This window comes from Rattus norvegicus, chromosome 4 (genome assembly GCF_036323735.1).
Source record: "Rattus norvegicus strain BN/NHsdMcwi chromosome 4, GRCr8, whole genome shotgun sequence".
NCBI lineage: Eukaryota > Metazoa > Chordata > Mammalia > Rodentia > Muridae > Rattus > Rattus norvegicus.
In genome coordinates, this window is record NC_086022.1 from 44,041,903 (window position 1) to 44,051,268 (window position 9,366).

Below are 9,366 nucleotides of genomic sequence, written 5' to 3' on the forward strand. Positions count from 1 at the left end.
AATGTAACAGGCTGGTAAGATCCAACTTCAGTGTATCACAGTTCAGTGTCATGATCTTTCAGGAATCATGTGTTCAATATTGACTGCAATTAAGATTTTATATTTCAGGAAACTATATAAAACCATGGAATTATCATACAGGCAGCTCTATCACATATCAGCCAAAAGTATTGGTTGGCCAGCTTTTCATGACTAGAAGCCAATATCTTCTAAGTCATTGTTCTAGCGGGATATGAAGAGAAGACACAAACAGTCAAGATGTCCCTGGATGTGAAGCAACTCTATAGCCTTGGGAAGGAAACTTTCCATGAGTGAGTGAGGACAGAGGAACGTGTGCTTCCTTAACTTAACAGATGCATGTCGTGCACCTACTGATGGCAATTTTCTCAGTTGGTAATGGGAGTAGAAGAAAACAAGCCGCTTGCGATACACTGTCCCACATTTGTGCTTCTTCAGCAATGGGCCTTCCAAATGTCTTCTGTATCCTGAAAAAAGGACCTAGGGATCCTGTTTCTTCCTGTCTGCAACTGGTATGCTTGAGGTGTTCTAATATGATTTTCTCCTTCCAGGCATTAGTTAAAACTCTAAATTTATCAATAAAAATATAACTATAAAATATAGACAAGAAATGAAGTAATCCATTACACATTTCTTGATTTTAATTACAGAAAACCTTCCCTTAATCAAAAGTAGTGACAGCAAACAGCATGTTGAACTGTTTTTGTTTTGTTTTGTTTGTTTTGTTTTGTTTTGTTTTGTTTTGTTTTCAGAGCTGGGGACCAAACCCAGGGCATTGTGCTTGCTAGGCAAGTGCTCTACCATTGAGCTGAATCCCCAACCCAGCATGTTTAACTGTTATGCAAATAATCTTTATCAAGGCTATAATTTGAAGCAAAGAAGTGCAGGCCCACAGGAGCCAGATATTGATCTCAGAGACACAGCCAGAGTACAGCAAACACAGAGGCGAATGCCAGCAGCAAACCACTGAACTGAGAATAGGACCCCCGTTGAAGGAATCAGAGAAAGAACTGGAAGAGCTTGAAGGGGCTCGAGACCCCATATGTACAACAATGCCAAGCAACCAGAGCTTCCAGGGACTAAGCCACTACCTAAAGACTATACATGGACTGACCCTGGACTCTGACCCCATAGGTAGCAATGAATATCCTAGTAAGAGCACCAGTGGAAGGGGAAGCCCTGGGTCCTGCTAAGACTGAACCCCCAGTGAACTAGACTGGTGGGGGGAGGGCGACAAGGGGGGGAGGATGGGGAGGGGAACACCCATAAGGAAGGGGAGGGGGAGGGGGATATTTGCCAGGAAACCGGGAAAGGGAGTAACACTCGAAATGTATATAAGAAATACTCAAGTTAATAAAAAAAATAAAATTGAAAACCAAAATATAAATTTAAATGTTTATTTTATGCAGAGATAAACAACGTACACTTTAGTGAATTTGATGAATAAAAAGTAGTTTAAGTCACTGCACATTGAGACATTTACTGACCTACTCTGGTCACTGTTACTTATATATTTATTGGCACTAGTGGTTTTATCTTGGTCAAACACAGGTTTGTGACCTACATCCAGATAGACCTCTCAACCAATGCCATTCCTGCAGCAGTGAATCACCACAGTGCAATATGTACTGTGGAGCACTGCCTTACGGCTTCCTGAGGAGCACTGCCTTACGGCTTCCTGAGGAGCACTGCCTTACGGCTTCCTGAGGACCACTGCCTTACGGCTTCCTGAGGAGCACTGCCTTACGGCTTCCTGAGGAGCACTGCCTTACGGCTTCCTGAGGAGCACTGTCTTACGGCTTCCTGAGGAGCACTGCCTTACGGCTTCCTGAGAAGCACTGCCTTACGGCTTCCTGAGGAGCACTGCCTTACGGCTTCCTGAGGACCACTGTCTTACGGCTTCCTGAGGAGCACTGCCTTATGGCTTCCTGAGGAGCACTGTCTTATGGCTTCCTGAGGAGCACTGTCTTATGGCTTCCTGAGGACCACTGCCTTACGGCTTCCTGAGGAGCACTGCCTTACGGCTTCCTGAGGACCACTGTCTTACGGCTTCCTGAGGAGCACTGCCTTACGGCTTCCTGAGGAGCAATGCCTTACGGCTTCCTGTGGAGCACTGCCTTACGGCTTCCTGAGGAGCACTGCCTTACGGCTTCCTGAGGAGCACTGCCTTACGGCTTCCTGAGGAGCACTGTCTTACGGCTTCCTGAGGAGCACTGCCTTACGGCTTCCTGAGGAGCACTGCCTTACGGCTTCCTGAGGAGCACTGCCTTACGGCTTCCTGAGGAGCACTGCCTTACGGCTTCCTGAGGAGCACTGCCTTACGGCTTCCTGAGGAGCACTGCCTTATGGCTTCCTGAGGAGCACTGCCTTACGGCTTCCTGAGGAGCACTGTCTTATGGCTTCCTGAGGAGCACTGCCTTATGGCTTCCTGAGGACCACTGTCTTATGGCTTCCTGAGGACCACTGCCTTATGGCTTCCTGAGGAGCACTGCCTTACGGCTTCCTGAGGAGCACTGCCTTACGGCTTCCTGAGGAGCACTGTCTTATGGCTTCCTGAGGCGCACTGCCTTATGGCTTCCTGAGGACCACTGCCTTATGGCTTCCTGAGGAGCACTGCCTTACGGCTTCCTGAGGACCACTGTCTTATGGCTTCCTGAGGAGCACTGCCTTACGGCTTCCTGAGGACCACTGCCTTATGGCTTCCTGAATAGGGAAGTGACATCACTTTTGTTCTGGTTTGCTTTGGATCCTATATACTTAAAAAAAATCTGCTCAAAATGGCTGACCCTATAAAACAAAGCAATTTGTTCTATTTCAAAGTAAATGGTCTCTTTGTTAGGCTTCTTTTTACTGTCATGTTTTCCCTGCATGATAACAAGCTACATGACACCAAAATAATAAAATTGATGTGTATTTGAGGGAAAGAGACACAGTAATGTATAATTTAAATATATAAACTTAAAAAAACAGTACCTCTATATTACTGTTGGACTACTACAAACAATCTAACCTTCTGATTTAAAGTAAAACATGCATAATATGCCACTGTACTTTTGTTAAAAGCCTCAGGGAAGGGGAGGAGCAGTAAGCAGGATGTAAAGTGACTATGTTTTAAAAAAAAAAGCCTCAGGACTTTTAGCTTTTATCTCACCAACGTAGTGATGACACTATATTTTTTTCTGTGCTTAAAAACAGTAATATTTATTGATTTTAATGGGTTTTCTCTGTTTGATTTGATGAAAAATATGTTGTTTTAATCTCTATATTTCTGAATAACGGGGAAAATATTTTTGTTTATTGGTGTCATGGACTTGTCCCACAAAATCAAGTTCTGAGGTCAGTAGGGTTCTGGGAAGTGGACATTTCTGAGGTGATTAGAACAGGAAATGGAATTCACTCCAGTAGAATAAATACTCTTAAAGGGAGACAATAAGGGCTTTCTTCACTTTTGCTTCCTACATCAAGATACCATGAGAAGCAAACCCAGGAGAACCCCCTCAGACTGGTCTCCTGACTCTGGGCTTCCAGTCTGCAGGACTCTGAGAATAACTTCCTATGGTCCTGTCTCTTCCTTACCAAAATAAGTTCGTCTAGTGTTCTTCCTACGTATAGTTGTTTAGATCTGTCCACTTAGTATTATATAACATATCAAGGACTTTCCACTGAAAAAGACTCAGTCACTCACTTACAGGTGCCTGTAGCTCTTCAACTCTTTATAGAGCCCTGTGAGACTTCCCCAATCCTAATACATGTTAGCTGATATTATAATGGCACAAGTCTTCTTTAGATGACCATGTCATTAAGATTTCATAGATTCAGCTTGCTCTTATCTATAGAAATATTATCTTGTGGAAGACATACTGGTCATGTGACCCTTAGAATATTTCTTTTGAATCTCAAGTGATGCCCACTAAGCATCAAGTGTAGGGGGTAATGTTATAGGTGTATCAATGGTAGATGGCTATTCCATGCTGAGATGTGCTCTGCATTTTGACCAGTTTGGGATTTCTGTAATGGTCTCTGATTTGACTTGGGTCGTTTTAAATTAAAGCACTTGTAACAGGCTTTAAATGTTATTCTGTTAACATTCCTTTGTTAGAGAGATTATTTGTAAGTGTTTTCCCATTGTATATGTGCGCGCACACACACATACATGCACATACACACACACAACATACACACACACACAACATACACACACAACATACACACACACAACATACACACATACACACACACACACACACACACACACACTTCCTTGGAATTTAAATTCTCTTTTCTTTTTGAACATTTCTATTATCAAGTTTAAGGTATATGGTAATTTATATCAGTGATTACTTTTTAAGCCACATTCATGTGATCTTTGTTCCACATTGAGTTAATTTTAAAGGATGTTAGGTAAGAGATCTTAACTAAAACTTTCTACTGTGTGGTTTGGCCTGCTGTTTATTCCACAGCACATTCTTTTTTTATTTTTATTTTTTTTATTAACTTGAGTATTTCTTATATACATTTCGAGTGTTATTCCTTTTCCCGGTTTCCGGACAAACATCCCCCTCCCCCCTCCCCTTCCCTCTGGGTGTTCCCCTCCCAACCCTCCCCCCATTGCCACCCTCCCCCCAACAGTCTAGTTCACTGGGGGTTCAGTCTTAGCAGGACCCAGGGCTTCCCCTTCCACTGGTGCTCTTACTAGGATATTCATTGCTACCTATGAGGTCAGAGTCCAGGGTCAGTCCATGTATAGTCTTTAGGTAGTGGCTTAGTCCCTGGAAGCTCTGGTTGCTTGGCATTGTTGTACATATGGGGTCTCGAGCCCCTTCAATCTCTTCCAGTTCTTTCTCTGATTCCTTCAACGGGGGTCCTATTCTCAGTTCAGTGGTTTGCTGCTGGCATTCGCCTCTGTATTTGCTGTATTCTGCCTGTGTCTCTCAGGAGAGATCTACATCCGGCTCCTGTCGGTCTGCCCTTCTTTGCTTCATCCATCTTGTCTAATTGGGTGGCTGTATATGTATGGGCCACATGTGGGGCAGGCTCTGAATGGGTGTTCCTTCAGACTCTGTTTTAATCTTTGCCTCTCTCTTCCCTGCCAAGGGTATTCTTGTTCCCCTTTTAAAGAAGGAATGAAGCATTCACATTTTGATCATCAGTCTTGAGTTTCTTTTGTTCAAGGAATCTAGGGTAATTCAAGCATTTGGGCTAATAGCCACTTATCAATGAGTGCATACCATGTATGTCTTTCTGTGATTGGGTTAGCTCACTCAGGATGATATTTTCCAGTTCCAACCATTTGCCTACGAATTTCATAAAGTCGTTGTTTTTGATAGCTGAGTAATAGTCCATTGTGTAGATGTTCCACATTTTCTGTATCCATTCCTCTGTTGAAGGGCATCTGGGTTCTTTCCAGCTTCTGGCTATTATAAATAAGGCTGCGATGAACATAGTGGAGCACGTGTCTTTTATATATGTTGGGGCATCTTTTGGGTATATGCCCAAGAGAGGTATAGCTAGATCCTCAGGCAGTTCACTGTCCAATTTTCTGAGGAACCTCCAGACTGATTTCCAGAATGGTTGTACCAGTCTGCAATCCCACCGACAATGGAGGAGTGTTCCTCTTTCTCCACATCCTTGACAGCATCTGCTGTCACCTGAGTTTTTGATCTTAGCCATTCTCACTGGTGTGAGGTGAAATCTCAGGGTTGTTTTGATTTGCATTTCCCTTATGACTAAAGATGTTGAACATTTCTTTAGGTGTTTCTCAGCCATTCGGCATTCCTCAGCTGTGAATTCTTTGTTTAGCTCTGAACCCCATTTTTAATAGGGTTATTTGTCTCCCTGCGGTCTAACTTCTTGAGTTCTTTGAATATTTTGGATATAAGGCCTCTATCTGTTGTAGGATTGGTAAAGATCTTTTCCCAATCTGTTGGTTGCCGTTTTGTCCTAACCACAGTGTCCTTTGCCTTACAGAAGCTTTGCAGTTTTATGCGAACCCATTTGTCGATTCTTGATCTTAGAGCATAAGCCATTGGTGTTTTGTTCAGGAAATTTTTTCCAGTACCCATGTGTTCCAGATGCTTCCCTAGTTTTTCTTCTATTAGTTTGAGTCCACAGCACATTCTTGACAACTTTGCTTAAACCAAATGTATATGTATGATTTACTCCTGGAATATTGATTTATTTCATTGATGTACGTGTCTTTGCTTATTCAGGAGCACATAATATCAATCAGGTATATTTGTAGTGAATTTAGACATTGTAAATGTACTTGTTTTAGATAAATTATTTTTACATTGTTTCAGAAAAAGAGAAGCTTGCATCAAGAAACATTGTAATTTTTTGTATACAACTTTTATCCTTTATGTAGTTTTATATTTGTTTCTTCTTTTGTTATATCAATATTCAATACAAGTATTGACTGGTGCTTTAGATTCATCCTAAACTAGAAGATACTAGATTAATTGACAGGATTTTTCTTTAACATATAGCATTGTGATTCTATATTTTATTCAGTATTTTAAATCACCAAACGATTACAATTCCAAGATTCAATAAATGGAAGATACGACCAAAATTTACAGGACAAATATGTTTTTTTGTCAATAACATAAAGACTATTCTTCTGTAGTTCATGATGTGCTAATTGTTTTACTGGTTGTTTGATATTTGGAATTTCTGATCTTTGTTGTTAGACATCTATTGTGTGAACAAGTGATAAAAGCTAAGGATTATTTTTGCAGACTTGTGATGATACATTAAACCTGATAACTATTTTGAAATAACAGATACTTTAAACATATCTAATAGAAAATTCAGGCATATATAGAATAGACTACTCTATATTATACTAGCTCCTTAAAATACCTTGAAGTTTCTCATTAAAATATCAAGAACTTACATACTTATATATATATGAATATATATTCATATATATACAATTTAAATTCATAAATGCAGCCTAGCCATAACCCTTTCCACCTACATCATATTAAGGGAGAGTGTTGTCCATTTTCGAGCTGTTATCCCACCTTGTTATGTGGACAGTGATGCAGTCAATGACATGCAGATTTTTCCCCCCTTAATTTATCAATTCACTTTGAATCCCAACCACAATCCCTCTACTCTCCTCCCAGTACAACTCTCATACAACCCTCCCCTTCCCCCCTTTCCTTCCTCTCTGAGAGATGAATGTCCTCCATGGGTACAAGCATACCCTGACACATCAAGTCACAGCAGGACTAGACAAATACTCTCACACTGTAACCAGACAAGGCAGCCCATTAAGGAATACAATGGCAGGCAACATAGTCAGAGTCAGCCCTGCTCCAAGTGTTAGTGGAGCCCCATAAAAAATATGCTGCACATCTGCTACATGTGTGTAGGGGGGCTCGGTCCAGCCCATGCATGCTCTATGGTTGATGGTTCAGTTTCTGTGAGCTTCTATGGGCAGTTAGTTGATTTTGTGAGTCTTCTTGTTTGTCTTGACCTGTCTGCCGCCTTCAAGCCTTCCTCACACTCTTCCCCAGGAGTCCTCAAGCTTCACCTAATGTGGGCTGTGGATCTCTGAGTCTGTTTCTATCCACTGCTGGATGAAACCTCTCAGAGGACGATTACACTAGGTTCCTGTCTACAAGCATAGCAGAGATTCATTAGTAGTGTCAAGGGTTGGCTCTCTCCCATGGATGAGTCTCACGATAGGTCAGGAATTGGTTGGCCATCTTCTTACTCTCTACTCCACCTTTATCCCTGCATAACTTGTAATCAGGAGAAATTATAGGTTGAAGGTTTTGCGGGTGGTTTGGTGTCCCCTTCCCTCCAGTAGAAGTCACACTTGGCTACATCAGCCTCTATACCCACAGCTGCTTGGAGTCTCAGGTGAGGTCACCCTTTAGACTCCCAGGAGACTTCTCATCCTAGATCGCCTCATCATACTTACTTCTGACAAAGGGCTGATATCCAAGATACATAAAGAAAAAATAGACGCCAACAAACCAAGTAACCCAATTTTCAAAATGGAGGACAAAACTAATCAGAGAATCTTCAACAGAGGAATACCAAAAGGTGGAAAAGAACTTAAAGAAATATTCGATGTCATTAGTCATCAGGGAAATGCAAACCAAAACAACTCTGAGATCCCATCTTAAACCAGCCAGAATGGCTAAGATCAAAAACTTGAGTAATGCTCTTCCAGCAGTGCCAACTTCCCTAGGAGAACACGCCTTTTAGAAGAGGAGAAGAGGAAACACAAGAGCAAGTGCCTGATATAGAGCCCCAATTCCTATGTTCTGGTTGAGAAATGCCCAGGATGCTATATAATCACCACAGTATTTAGCCAAGCACAAATAATAGTCTTATGTTTTGGCTGCTGCACTGTCCTGTCAACCTACAGGCAGGAAAGCAAGACTGACAGAAGGATGCTACTTCAGAAGGGATGAGCACTGAAATACCCTAACTCAAGCTGAATGGAACCTTCCCAATAAACATTTTGAGGGGAAAAAACCCAAGTGACAGCACATGCTGGCATGGATGAGTGCAAACTTATATAACTACTTTGGAAATCAATGTGTTGTTTCTCAGAAACTTGAGAATAGCTCTACCTCGAGAACCCAGCTATATCACCCCCGGGCATATACCCAAACGATGCTCCACCACACCACTAGGATGCTTGCTCAACTATGTTCATAGCAACTTTATTCATAATAGCCCAAACCTGGAAACCATCTAGATGTTCCTCAACTAAAGAATGGACGAAGGTCATGTGGTACATTACCCAGTGCAATACTACTCGGCTTTTAAAAACAAAGACATCAAGCAACTTGCAGGCAAATGGCTTGAACTAGAAAAGATCATTCTGGATGGAATATCTCAGAGCCAGAAAGACAAATATGGTTTGTACTCCCTTATAGGTGGCCATTAATCATAAAGTACATGATAGCCATGTACAATCTACAAACCCAAAGAAGCTAAGAAGCAAAGAGATCCCAAGGGAGGATGCTTGAGTTTCACTAAAAAAAGGGCAGTAAAATAAGAGGTGGATGGAGGGAGAATACTGGGCAGGGGCGGGGGTGAGGAGGAACACAGGTCTGGGGATCAGGTATGTGTGTATCCCAGCAAGAGGGCTGGAAAGGAGAAGGGACATGCAGTACCTCTGATCACATTGCAGAGAAAAATCCTGTTTCGGAGAGTCGACTCTGCTTAGAAAGTACTAATCAAGCCTGAGCAAAAAAAAGGGCTCAGCAGTGAAGTCAAGCACAGAAATGTCTATATCTACTCATCGCTCTGCCTTAGCAATGCACATTTTAGTACAAGAAAACAAAGTTCATATTCGAATCATCTGTGTTTTCACAATAA

The 9,366-nt window shown here is 41.9% G+C and overlaps 1 pseudogene; it reads left to right on the forward strand.

Annotated features, from left to right (window-relative positions):
• The first annotated feature begins 258 nt into the window (after positions 1 to 258).
• LOC134486878 (small ribosomal subunit protein eS27-like) lies at positions 259 to 8,457 on the forward strand (annotated as a pseudogene).
• Positions 8,458 to 9,366: the final 909 nt, after the last annotated feature.